We start from the raw sequence: 14525 nt of genomic DNA on the forward strand, positions 1-14525 counted from the left end.
TGCCCCTTTTTTGTTTTTGTTTTTACATTATTTTTATCTCTAACCTTAATTGATCCTTATTTCTTTGTAAGGTTATCCTTATGTCTATCCCATGCATGTTTAAATTGCTCTACTGTCTTAGCCTCTACCACCTCTGATGGGAGGCTATTCCACTTGTCTACAACCCTTTCTGTGAAGTAATTTTTCCTCAAATTTCCCCCCGAATGCAACAAACTGTGTCTATCAGGTCCCTAGTGAGAGATAATATATACAGTCTGAAAGGGTTAAAGCTCGTCTCTGCTTCACATGTCATAGAATTGTTTGTGTTACAGAACTGTTTGTTCCAGCACATTTTTTGCTACTGTCTTTGTCTGTTATCTTTTTATACCGTGTGAATAACTTTTCTATTTGAGTACAAATTTGCCCATATATGTATATCCTTCCGCTGCGGCAGTTTCTAGCCAATCATGTTATGTTGACCCCCTTTTGTGTTCTGTCCAATTAGTTATTGACTTGGGACATACACGCCCTAAATCCTTTCTTTTATATACTTTTGTTAAACAAACAATAAACAGTGTGAATCTTTACTGCTTGTGTTTTGCATGTTACTTGTAGCAAAAGGTTTACACTCACGGACGTCTAAGAGACTATCACATCGAGGGTTAAAGGATAGAGGAAGAATCCTTACAAGTGGGGGCTCTTGCCGGGATTCAGTTGATCGTCCCCGGACCGGGAAGATAGAGAATTTATTGTCTGTCTTTGCCATACGGGATTGCGGTCATACACTGAAGCTGAATCCGTGTCAGTGTTCTGGGAACACGTGACCAAACATCTTTAATGTCTGGGACTTAAAGATACGTCTGAGAAGTGACCAGGGGTCCAAGCGCAATTCTCCAAAGACGTTAGTATCTGGGATACTTAAAATAGACCTGGGAGTCTATACATAACGTAGATTTTACCTCGATTTGATTGTCTACTTATTATGTTATGGCCATAACAGATATTAGAGTATAAGTTTCATGTATTCAGCTTGACGGGTGGTAAGTGCACGTCTGTTGAATACCCTTATAACTTTCTTGCTTCCTATCACAATACGCTGCATTTCCAAGTCCCTGTACGAGTGGTGAGTAAACGTACAGATTATTACTATCGATTGTTCTGTTAAAGTACTATGCAGATGATATTGTGATATTGTCAATAACTAATTAACTGGTTAGCTGATGCATGCATAGAAAGTTGTTGGAAATTGTGTTTTTACTATGGGCTCTGGTCAGAGTAAGAAAACTGTATACCCCCCTCCCCTACCCGGGGAGACATGTAAAGAATACGTGGCCCGTAATTCTACCTCTGATTATTATTTGATTGATCCCTGGGTGGATAATTTAGCAGGGTGGACAGAGAAAGCAGGACAGGACCCATTTCCACGGGAAGGCAGTAATTACCCTTTCTATATGGATATGGTTAAAGGTCTTTGTTTAGGGGATAGGGAAGCCTGGCCGTGGTATGATCATGATCCACAATGGGATATGACATATATGCGGGCCGGGGGTGAGCAGTGGCTGACCATAGCGCCCTATTGGTATGATAAATCCATCAATAAGAAACAAAGGAGGATTAAAAATATCAGTTCCCAACTGCACAGAAGGGAGGAAGTGAGAACCTGTAAATCTTTGAAAACCCTCTCGCCTCCCCCTTACATTCCAGTATATCCTGCTCTTAAAGACACAGATCTCTTAGCAGCAGTAACCCTTTCACAGCAGATGGGATCGCCTCCAACTCCACTGCTAGAAAATGCGTCCACTAGCTCTATCCCTAACGCACCAGTAACCCAGAGTTTAGATAATAGTGTAATAACCTCCCAGCCCACATCCCTTAAACAACCAGCCACCCGCCGCACAGCCGATTCCACTATCGCTGCCGAGGGCTCCTTCTCCCCCCATGTCACTCGAAGAGGAACTGAATTCTCTGACGGCGGTGAAGCTTCTTCCACCACCGTTGCCCTCCACTTACCCTTTATGACAGTGGGAGACCAAATGTTAACAAAACCCATTGAAATAGAAGATTTAGACAGGATAGTAAAACACTGTCCCAAGCCCACCATTACCCCCGATGGCTGTATATCTTATTTGCGCAAAGCTTGCAAAGGACGCAGCTATACACAAGAAGACATGAGGCTGATTATAGATGGTGTAATCGACCACTATAATGGATGGGATTGGACAAAGGTCCCTGCCATCCACACACCTGCTGCACAAAATAGTGCCGCTGCATACCCCCTCAACACACTGACAGGTATCGAGGATATGTGGAAGGAAATTGATACACATATGAAGGAAGTCTTTAAAACCCGTGCTTCTTTGCCTGTCGCTGTAGCTTGTAAACAGAAGCCTTCAGAGTCTGTTACTGAGTTTTGGAAAAGGTTTAAGGACTGTTGGACAGATGACGCTGGCTTACCTTTGCTTAACTCGGAAAGCTTACTCATTTCCACCTTCATTAACAACCTTCTACCTTCTGTCATAGTTTCTGTTAAGCAAAGCGTCTCTTCCTGGACTTCTGATAGTACGAAAGATTTTGAAAAACATTTATATGAGAAAGAGGCTGCAGGGTGTTTTGATGTAAAGAAACCTGCACCCACTCATAACTATCAGAACTCCAGACGCTTTGACAGACAGAACCAACCCCGCAGTCAGGGAAGATTCCAAAGACCCCAACATAAATCACCTACAGGAGACATGGCCGGCAAACGGCACACCTCCTGTTACAACTGTGGCCAGGATGGTCACTGGGCAAGAGATTGCCCCCAGCCCCCTCAGACACCTCGACAGCCTGCTCTGAATCCTGCCCCCCAACAACACCCCCGCCCACGCCATGACAACCCTCTCTCTGATCATGTACGTTTCAGAGTTGACTGGCAAGACCCCGCGCACTGACGGGGCCCGGAGGAGGGTATCCCAGCCTTTATTCAACTCACCCGTCATTGGAAAGATTCACCTCTGCTGCCACTTATTATAAATGGAAGTAAAATTCCCTTTTTAGTGGACAGCGGTGCAACAACCAGTGTTTTGTGTTCTGACCTATATGATGGTGATTTGGAAAAGACTGCTCCTTCAATGGGAATCAATGGGATACCCACCGATGCCTACCTAACCAAGGCCCTCTCTGTCTCCACAACAAAGGGGTTGCGCATGGGCAAACATAGGTTCACAGTCATACCTGAGTGCCCCATTAACCTACTAGGTAGGGACCTGCTTAGCAAACTTTCCATCTCTATCCTGCCCTCACCTACTGGTACTGGGTTGGATATTGAATCCCCTCATTTTCCAATTTGGGAAATGACTACCAACATGCCTGACCTCGCCCAAGTAAACCCCGCTCTTTGGTCAGAAGGTCCATATGACACTGGCCTAATCTCATGCACACCATATAAGGCCAATCTCAAACCCGACTCACACCCTGTTTATCAAAAACAGTATCCCCTCTCACCAGAAAAGATAGAAGGTCTCCGCCCCATGATACAGCAATTCTTACAACAGGGTATTCTCAGACATATTGTATCACCATACTGTACTCCTGTGAACCCTGTTGCCAAAGCTGATGGCAGTATAAGATTTGTACAGGATCTCAGAGCGATCAATCAGCTAATAGTCCCAATTGCACCAATTGTTCCAGACGTAAACCCACTCATTTCTGCAATCCCTGCAGATGCTGCGTTCTTCTCTGTAATTGATTTGAAGAATGCCTTTTTCAGCATACCTGTAGATTCACAGACACAATTACTTTTTGCCTTTTCTTTTGAGGGTAAACAACTTACCTGGTGCAGACTACCCCAGGGCTATATTGACGCACCTGTTGTCTATAGCATTGTACTCCAGGCCACATTGAGGCCCTGGCAACCTCACCATGGTTCAGTCCTGCTACAGTATGCAGATGATCTGCTGCTCTGTAGTCAAACTGAGGAGGCCTGCCGAGAGGATGGTGTTTCATTACTAAACTGGCTTTGTGAATGTGGACACAAGGTGTCCAAAACAAAAATGCAATGGTGTAAAAAGCATGTTGATTACTTAGGTTTTGTGCTCACTCAGGGAGAGAGGAAAATCAGTCCACAACGCATACAGTCTGTATTGGGCCTGGTCACCCCAACTACCCAGAAGGAACTACCGTCCTTCCTGGGTATGGTAAATTACTGCAGACAGTGGATATCTGATTGCTCCTATTATGATAACATTTTGAGACAAGCCACACTGAAGGACAAACCTAAAACTGTACAATGGTCACAAGAAATGTTAACTGCATATGAAAGTTTAAAATGTATGTTGATGAAAAGTCCGGCACTTGGCCTCCCCAATTATGTACTACCTTTCCATCTATATGCAAGGGACAATTGTAAAACCATGGCGGGGGTGCTCACACAGTTTCATGGAGGGAAGTTGCGCCCCGTGGCATTTTTTTCCAAAGTCATGCCAGTGTCTGTGCAAGGTATGCCTGCCTGCCTCAGGGCTTTGGCAGCCTGTGCAATGGTTGCAGAAATGGCCACTACCCTCACTTTAGGCCACACCACAGTACTCCACACCACACATGATGTCCTGGCAATTCTTAAAGGCTTACACACACAGCACATGTCAGCACAACGCCTTAGTGGATATGAAGTACTTCTTTTGGGCAACCCTACACTTACCATCAAGTACACTGCCAGTTCTTCTGGCCCTGCACCCATTCTCAATGCCCTTTTAGGCTTGAAAGGTCCCGAGGATGAACCACCCGACCTACATGACTGTGCTGCTTCCATTGAAGCTGAAACTTCTCCCAGACTTGACATGTCTCCTGTTCCCATACCAGGCGCAGACATAGTTTTTGTTGACGGCTCCTGTAGTAGGCCCAATGACAATACATACCAAGCTGGCTATGCCATTGTCACCCTCCCTGACACTGTGTTGGAAGCCCTACCAATACCTTATCAGTCCGCGCAAGCTGCAGAACTCATTGCACTCACTAGAGCATGTCAGCTCTACCAGAACAAGCCTGTTACCATCTACACTGACTCCAGATACGCCCACGGCGTTGTTCATGACCATGGGGTCATTTGGCAACACCGTGGCTTTCTCGGGGCAGATGGCAAGGGTATCTCGCATGCGCAGCTCATCTCTGATCTGTTACATGCCATTACCCTCCCTTCTGACATTGCCATTATCCACTGCAAGGCACATACCGGCGGCAAGGATAATATCTCCCTTGGCAACGCCCTTGCAGACACTACTGCTAAACAAGCGGCCCTACAGCCTACTGCCCATTCTCACATGGCAGTCATGGCCCCTCCCTCCCTTGACAACGTTCATCTGCTCACTCAACTTCAAGCTGCTGCGACTAATACTGATCTCTCCGATTGGACTTACCCAATTCTGCAGAAAAATCCTAAATCAGGATTAATCTGCAAAGAGGGGAAACCCTGTATACCCCAGTCCAGTGCCCCTTTGCTCATTGCCCATTACCATGGTGTTGGTCACCATAGTAAAGCCACAACACTCCTCCTACTAACCAAGGATTTTTATGTTACTGAGGCCAAAACACTTGTGGACCAATATGTTAGCAGATGCATCACCTGCCTCAGGAACAACCCTAACAACCCTAATAAAGCGAAACACCAGCATCTTGAATACCCCACTACCCCTTTTACACACTTACAAATTGATTTTACCCATATCCCTGGCATAGGCAAACAAGAATATGCCCTGGTCATTGTAGATATGTTCTCTCGCTGGCCAGAAGTATTCCCAACTAAGTCAGAGGATGCTAAGACAGTAGCTAGAATCCTAACACAGGAAATCATCCCGAGATGGGGATGCCCATTGCAGATAAATAGCGACAAAGGCACAGCCTTTACAGCCAAAGTCACACAGGCCCTAGTGAAGGCCTTGCAAATAGAATGGAAGTTTCACATCCCGTACCACCCGCAGAGTTCAGGGGTCGTAGAAAGAATGAATAGGACCCTCAAAGACAAACTAAGGAAGGCCACAGGAGGTACCTTCCACAAATGGAAGCAAGTCCTCCCTATCATCCTAGCAGAAATTAGGATGACCCCACAGAAAACCCTAGGGTACTCCCCTTTTGAGATATTGATGGGTAGGCCTTTTCCCACCCCATGGGCAAAAAAACCGTTGATAATACAGGAAGGAGATCTAGAACTTATAAGGGAAGAGTATGTCAGGGCCCTCATAACCAAACTTGATGAGATTGAACATGAAGTTGTTTGTAAAAATCCTTTGAATCCACAGGAACCAACACACCCTTTCAAGGTTGGAGACAGAGTCGTGGTAAAGGTGCTCCCCAGGAACAAGAGCCCAGGAGACTTCACCTATGGTCCCGAGACAGAAGTCGTAGCAGTGACCAGAACAGCAGTCCTGACTGACGAGGGGCCCACTTGGATTCATGCATCCCGAGTAAAGAAAGTTCCCAGACCAGACCTTGAAGAAGAAGCAAGTGATTCCAGTGAGGTACGAACAGGGGCGGACAGCCCTGACCTCCCACCTAGCGAAGACAGAAGACCAGAGGAGGATGAAGAAAATGCCCCCTATCTTTACCCTGGGGACTACCTTGATAGCCCTACTGGCCCACATCCACCTCACAACATGTGAAGTTGACATTACACACACCGACGGGGTTCCCACCTTGTGGTATAATTCCTCCAATACACACGTAGCCACCTATGTCCTAGACTATTTTATGTTCCCCAAGCTTGCTGACAACAAACATTTCATACAGCAAAAAAGGAAATCAGGGATGTCCGAAACAGTTTATATTTGTGTTACTGATTCCTGGTGGGGATATAACTGTGATTCCTGGGGATCCGTGGGGTGGAACACGGGACTTGATTGGGGGTACAGACCATCAGACGCCTTAAACAGATGGAGTCAACCTGATGGAGTACCCCTACTCAAGAGACTGTCTATCTTTAAGATGGATGAAGGCCCGAATGCATACAGGTTTAGACTAAACATCCAACACCCTAGCAGAGCAGATAATGGTACCTATGTAGTTGGGATATGGTGGAAAACAGGGTACTTTAGCGCAAGACAGATCTTTTATTTATGGGATATGTTTAAACATCCAGCATACCAGTCCAGAGTTTCTCCCCAAGGTAAACCTTTAAGGCCTCATATTGCTACCTTTAAGGATATGGTAGCCATTAATAACCCCACTTTTGAAGACGTCCTAGCCATTGAAACCGGTTTCTCTGACATTAATTTCTGGCTAGAATGGATGAAGTATAATGCTGCAAAACATAATATGAGTAATTGTTACGTATGTGGCAAATCTAGGCCCCACTTAGGTACAGTACCTTTAAACATTCCTTTAGATCAAGAAGGATGCTTCTTTAGCCTATACAATGATACTAAAAATAATGATAGTCAGTGTGAAATGTGGAAGAAGGAATATCCTATATTATTAAAAAATCCTAATCCCGGAAGTACCATAACCATATACCCCGGGAATTATACCTGTTATGTATCCAACACCACCAAAGGAAGGGATTTAAAACCTTTCCCACCAGGGTATTGCGCAGAAAGAAGGACAACTGTCCTAGTTAATCAAACTAGATCATTAGGCGACATCTACTATATATGCGGGGATATGAAACTTAGGATCAAATTGGATACGCCCTGGCATGGTGAGTGTGCCCTGGCCAAAGTCATAATGCCACTTCTAATGATCACCGAAGACCACCCCACTCCTTCCTCTAATTCCCCTATCCTTCGGAAGAAAAGGACACTCCCAGGAGGTAGTTTTGACCCCCATGTATACATTGATGCTATAGGGGTCCCAAGAGGGGTTCCAAATAAGTTCAAAGCTAGAGACGAGGTAGCTGCAGGATTTGAATCTTTATTCCCTATAGTGACTGTAAACAAAAATGTAGCGTGGATTAACTATATATATTATAACCAACAAAGATTTGTTAATGATACCAAAGAGGCCCTTCTGGGAATATCTGAGCAACTAGAAGCTACTTCCCATATGACCTTCCAAAATAGGATGGCTCTGGATATGATGCTAGCAGAAAAAGGTGGTACATGCGTTTACATCAACAAAGCCGAAGGATGTTGTACCTATATCCCTGATAACACAGGTCCTAACGGTAAAGTAACATTAGCCATACAGAAACTAGAGTCATTATCAAAAGAACTCAAAAGGAACTCAGGTGTTGATAATCCATGGAGCCAATACTTTGGATGGGTTGAAAACTGGAAACAAGCCCTTATACAAATAGGTATATTTATACTTATTACCCTTATTCTTGTTACCACTATTGTTTACTGTATTATCCCGTGCTGTAAGAAGCTCACCTCCAAGGGTATCGATAATGCCATAATGTACAATGGTGCCCTGTCCCATACTACTGAAACTGAGGTACCTGGCCCTGAGTCATATGCCCAGTATCTAGTCCACTGGCGTGCAGAAAGACGTAAGCTTTGCAAGAATCATATAGTATAACAATAATGATTCTAAGAGGGGAATGAAAGGGTTAAAGCTCGTCTCTGCTTCACATGTCATAGAATTGTTTGTGTTACAGAACTGTTTGTTCCAGCACATTTTTTGCTACTGTCTTTGTCTGTTATCTTTTTATACCGTGTGAATAACTTTTCTATTTGAGTACAAATTTGCCCATATATGTATATCCTTCCGCTGCGGCAGTTTCTAGCCAATCATGTTATGTTGACCCCCTTTTGTGTTCTGTCCAATTAGTTATTGACTTGGGACATACACGCCCTAAATCCTTTCTTTTATATACTTTTGTTAAACAAACAATAAACAGTGTGAATCTTTACTGCTTGTGTTTTGCATGTTACTTGTAGCAAAAGGTTTACACTCACGGACGTCTAAGAGACTATCACATCGAGGGTTAAAGGATAGAGGAAGAATCCTTACACAGTCCCAGTGGAATGAAGCAACACAACTGTATTTACAGTATATATAATGAACTATTTTTGTGTGTGTGTGTGTGTGTGTATGTATATATATATATATATATATATATATATATATCTATATATCTATATACCTATATCTCATTACTTTTCGGCGGCACTCACAGCTTCTTGATAAAAAATAGACCACACAGCGTCTTAAAGATGCTGTGTGGTTTATTTTTTATCAAGAAGCTCTGAGTGCTGCCGAATGGGTAATGGTATCTATTGACATCTGCATAGCTTTTGTTATTGGAGGGCACTGGCTATTTTCAAGTATGTTCTGTTGTTTAGAGAGGAGTGCCGCTGACTGAACTATTAAAATAAGAATTTACTTACCGATAATTCTATTTCTCGGAGTCCGTAGTGGATGCTGGGGTTCCTGAAAGGACCATGGGGAATAGCGGCTCCGCAGGAGACAGGGCACAAAAAGTAAAGCTTTAGGATCAGGTGGTGTGCACTGGCTCCTCCCCCTATGACCCTCCTCCAAGCCTCAGTTAGGATACTGTGCCCGGACGAGCGTACACAATAAGGAAGGATTTTGAATCCCGGGTAAGACTCATACCAGCCACACCAATCACACTGTACAACCTGTGATCTGAACCCAGTTAACAGTATGATAACAGCGGAGCCTCTGAAAAGATGGCTCACAACAATAATAACCCGATTTTTGTAACTATGTACAAGTAATGCAGATAATCCGCACTTGGGATGGGCGCCCAGCATCCACTACGGACTCCGAGAAATAGAATTATCGGTAAGTAAATTCTTATTTTCTCTATCGTCCTAGTGGATGCTGGGGTTCCTGAAAGGACCATGGGGATTATACCAAAGCTCCCAAACGGGCGGGAGAGTGCGGATGACTCTGCAGCACCGAATGAGAGAACTCCAGGTCCTCCTTAGCCAGGGTATCAAATTTGTAGGATTTTACAAACGTGTTTGCCCCTGACTAAATAGCCGCTCGGCAAAGTTGTAAAGCCGAGACCCCTCGGGCAGCCGCCCAAGATGAGCCCACCTTCCTTGTGGAATGGGCATTTACATATTTTGGCTGTGGCAGGCCTGCCACAGAATGTGCAAGCTGAATTGTATTACACATCCAACTAGCAATAGTCTGCTTAGAAGCAAGAGCACCCAGTTTGTTGGGTGCATACAGGATAACAGCAAGTCAGTTTTCCTGACTCCAGCCGTCCTGGAAACATATTTTTCAGGGCCCTGACAACATCCAGCAACTTGGAGTCCTCCAAGTCCCTAGTAGGCGCAAGGCACCACAATAAGCTGGTTCAGGTGAAACACTGACACCACCTTAGGGAGAGAACTGGGGACGAGTCCGCAGCTCTGCCCTGTCCGAATGGACAAACAGATATGGGCTTTTTTGAGAAAAAACCCACCAATTTGACACTCGCCTGGCCCAGGCCAGGGCCAAGAGCATGGTCACTTTTCATGTGAGATGCTTCAAATCCACAGATTTGACTGGTTTTAAACCAATGTGATTTGAGGAATCCCAGAACTACGTTGAGATCCCACAGTGCCACTGGAGGCACAAAAGGGGGTTGTATATGCAATACTCCCTTGACAAACTTCTGGACTTCAGGAACTGAAGCCAATTCTTTCTGGAAGAAAATCGACAGGGCCGAAATTTGAACCTTAATGGGCCCCAATTTGAGGCCCATAGACACTCCTGTTTGCAGGAAATGCAGGAATCGACCGAGTTGAAATTTCTTCGTGGGGCCTTCCTGGCCTCACACCACGCAACATATTTTCGCCACATGTGGTGATAATGTTGTGCGGTCACCTCCTTCCTGGCTTTGACCAGGGTAGGAATGACCTCTTCCGGAATGCCTTTTTCCCTTAGGATCCGGCGTTCCACCGCCATGCCGTCAAACTCAGCTGCGGTAAGTCTTGGAACAGACATGGTACTTGCTGAAGCAAGTCCCTTCTTAGCGGCAGAGGCCATAAGTCCTCTGTGAGCATCTCTTGAAGTTCCGGGTACCAAGTCCTTCTTGGCCAATCCGGAGCCATGAGTATAGTTCTTACTCCTCTACGTCTTATAATTCTCAGTACCTTAGGTATGAGAAGCAGAGGAGGGAACACATACACCGACTGGTACACCCACGGTGTTACCAGAACGTCCACAGCTATTGCCTGAGGGTCTCTTGACCTGGCGCAATACCTGTCCCGTTTTTTGTTCAGACGGGACGCCATCATGTCCACCTTTGGTATTTCCCAACGGTTCACCATCATGTGGAAAAACTTCCCGATGAAGTTTCCACTCTCCCGGGTGGAGGTCGTGCCTGCTGAGGAAGTCTGCTTCCCAGTTTCCACTCCCGGAATGAAACACTGCTGACAGTGCTATCACATGATTTTCCGCCCAGCGAAAAGTCCTTGCAGTTTTTGCCATTGCCCTCCTGCTTCTTGTGCCGCCCTGTCTGTTTACGTGGGCGACTGCCGTGATGTTTTTCCCACTGGATCAATACCGGCTGACCTTGAAGCAGAGGTCTTGCTAAGCTTAGAGCATTATAAATTTACCCTTAGCTCCAGTATATTTATGTGGAGAAAAGTCTCCAGACTTGATCACACTCCCTGGAAATTTTTTCCTTGTGTGACTGCTCCCCAGCCTCTCGGGCTGGCCTCCGTGGTCACCAGCATCCAATCCTGAATGCCGAATCTGCGGCCCTCTAGAAGATGAGCACTCTGTAACCACCACAGGAGAGACACCCTTGTCCTTGGATATAGGGTTATCCGCTGATGCATCTGAAGATGCGATCCGGACCATTTGTCCAGCAGATCCCACTGAAAAGTTCTTGCGTGAAATCTGCCGAATGGAATTGCTTCGTAGGAAGCCACCATTTTTACCAGGACCCTTGTGCAATGATGCACTGACACTTTTCCTGGTTTTAGGAGGTTCTTGACTAGCTCGGATAACTCCCTGGCTTTCTCATCCGGGAGAAACACCTTTTTCTGGACTGTGTCCAGAATCATCCCTAGGCACAGCAGACGTGTCGTCAGGATCAGCTGCGATTTTGGAATATTTAGAATCCATCCGTGCTGTTGTAGCAGTATCCGAGATAGTGCTACTCCGACCTCCAACTGTTCCCTGGACTTTGCCCTTATCAGGAGATCGTCCAAGTAAGGGGTAATTAAGACGCCTTTTCTTCGAAGAAGAATCATCATTTCGGCCATTACCTTGGTAAAGACCCGGGGTGCCGTGGACAATCCAAACGGCAGCGTCTGAAACTGACAGTGACAGTTCTATACCACGAACCTGAGGTACCCTTAGTGAGAAGGGCAAATTTGGGACATGGAGGTAAGCATCCCTGATGTCCCGGGACACTATATAGTCCCCTTCTTCCTGGTTCGTTATCACTGCTCTGAGTGACTCCATCTTGATTTGAACCTTTGTAAGTGTTCAAATTTTTTTAGATTTAGAATAGGTCTCACCTAGCCTTCTGGCTTCAGTACCACAATATAGTGTGGAATAATACCCCTTTCCTTGTTGTAGGAGGGGTAATTTGATTATCACCTGCTGGGAATACAGCTTGTGAATTTTTTCCCATACTGCCTCCTTGTCGGAGGGATACCTTGGTAAAGCAGACTTCAGGAGCCTGCGAGGGGGAAACGTTTCGACATTCCAATCTGTACCCCTGGGATACTACTTGTAGGATCCAGGGGTCCTGTACAGTCCCAGCGTCATGCTGAGAGCTTGGCAGAAGCGGTGGAAGGCTTCTGTTCCTGGGAATAGGCTGCCTGCTGCAGTCTTCTTCCCTTTCCTCTATCCCTGGGCAAATATGACTCTTATAGGGACGAAAGGACTGAGGCTGAAAAGACGGTGTCTTTTTCTGCAGAGATGTGACTTAGGGTAAAAACGGTGGATTTTCCAGCAGTTGCCGTGGCCACCAGGTCCGATGGACCGACCCCAAATAACTCCTCTTCCTTTATACGGCAATACACCTTTGTGCCGTTTGGAATCTGCATCACCTGACCACTGTCGTGTCCATAAACATCTTCTGGCAGATATGGACATCGCACTTACTCTTGATGCCAGAGTGCAAATATCCCTCTGTGCATCTCGCATATATAGAAATGCATCCTTTAAATGCTCTATAGTCAATAAAATACTGTCCCTGTCAAGGGTATCAATATTTTTAGTCAGGGAATCCGACCAAGCCACCCCAGCTCTGCACATCCAGGCTGAGGCGATCGCTGGTCGCAGTATAACACCAGTATGTGTGTATATACTTTTATATGATATTTTCCAGCCTCCTGTCAGCTGGCTCCTTGAGGACGGCCCTATCTATAGACGGTACCGCCACTTGTTTTGATAAGCGTGTGAGCGCCTTATCCACCCTAAGGGGTGTTTCCCAACGCGCCCTAACTTCTGGCGGGAAAGGGTATACCGCCAATAATTTTCTATCGGGGGGAACCCACGCATCATCACACACTTCATTTAATTTATCTGATTCAGGAAAAACTACAGGTAGTTTTTTCACATCCCACATAATACCCTCTTTTGTGGTACTTGTAGTATCAGAAATATGTAACACCTCCTTCATTGCCCTTAACGTGTGGCCCTAATAAGGAATACGTTTGTTTATTCACCGTCGACACTGGATTCAGTGTCCGTGTCTGTGTCTGTGTCGACCGACTAAGGTAAACGGGCGTTTTAAAACCCCTGACGGTGTTTTTGAGACGTCTGGACCGGTACTAATTGTTTGTCGGCCGTCTCATGTCGTCAACCGACCTTGCAGCGTGTTGACATTATCACGTAATTCCCTAAATAAGCCATCCATTCCGGTGTCGACTCCCTAGAGAGTGACATCACCATTACAGGCAATTGCTCCGCCTCCTCACCAACATCGTCCTCATACATGTCGACACACACGTACCGACACACAGCACACACACAGGGAATGCTCTGATAGAGGACAGGACCCACTAGCCCTTTGGAGAGACAGAGGGAGAGTTTGCCAGCACACACCAAAAAACGCTATAATTATATAGGGACAACCTTATATAAGTGTTTTCCCTTATAGCATCTTTTTATATATTTCTAACGCCAAATTAGTGCCCCCCCTCTCTGTTTTAACCCTGTTTCTGTAGTGCAGTGCAGGGGAGAGCCTGGGAGCCTTCCCTCCAGCCTTTCTGTGAGGGAAAATGGCGCTGTGTGCTGAGGAGATAGGCCCCGCCCCTTTTTCGGCGGGCTCGTCTCCCGCTCTTCAACGGATTCTGGCAGGGGTTAAATATCTCCATATAGCCCCCGGAGGCTATATGTGAGGTATTTTTTGCCAAAAAATAGGTTTACATTGCCTCCCAGGGCGCCCCCCTCCCAGCGCCCTGCACCCTCAGTGACTGCCGTGTGAAGTGTGCTGAGAGCAATGGCGCACAGCTGCAGTGCTGTGCGCTACCTTAAGAAGACTGAGGAGTCTTCTGCCGCCGATTCTGGACCTTCTTCTCTTTTCAGCATCTGCAAGGGGGCCGGCGGCGAGGCTCCGGTGACCATCCAGGCTGTACCTGTGATCGTCCCTCTGGAGCTAATGTCCAGTAGCCAAAGAAGCCAATCCATCCTGCACGCAGGTGAGTTCACTTCTTCTC

This window comes from Pseudophryne corroboree, chromosome 8, assembly GCF_028390025.1.
Source record: "Pseudophryne corroboree isolate aPseCor3 chromosome 8, aPseCor3.hap2, whole genome shotgun sequence".
NCBI classification, from domain to species: Eukaryota; Metazoa; Chordata; class Amphibia; order Anura; family Myobatrachidae; genus Pseudophryne; species Pseudophryne corroboree.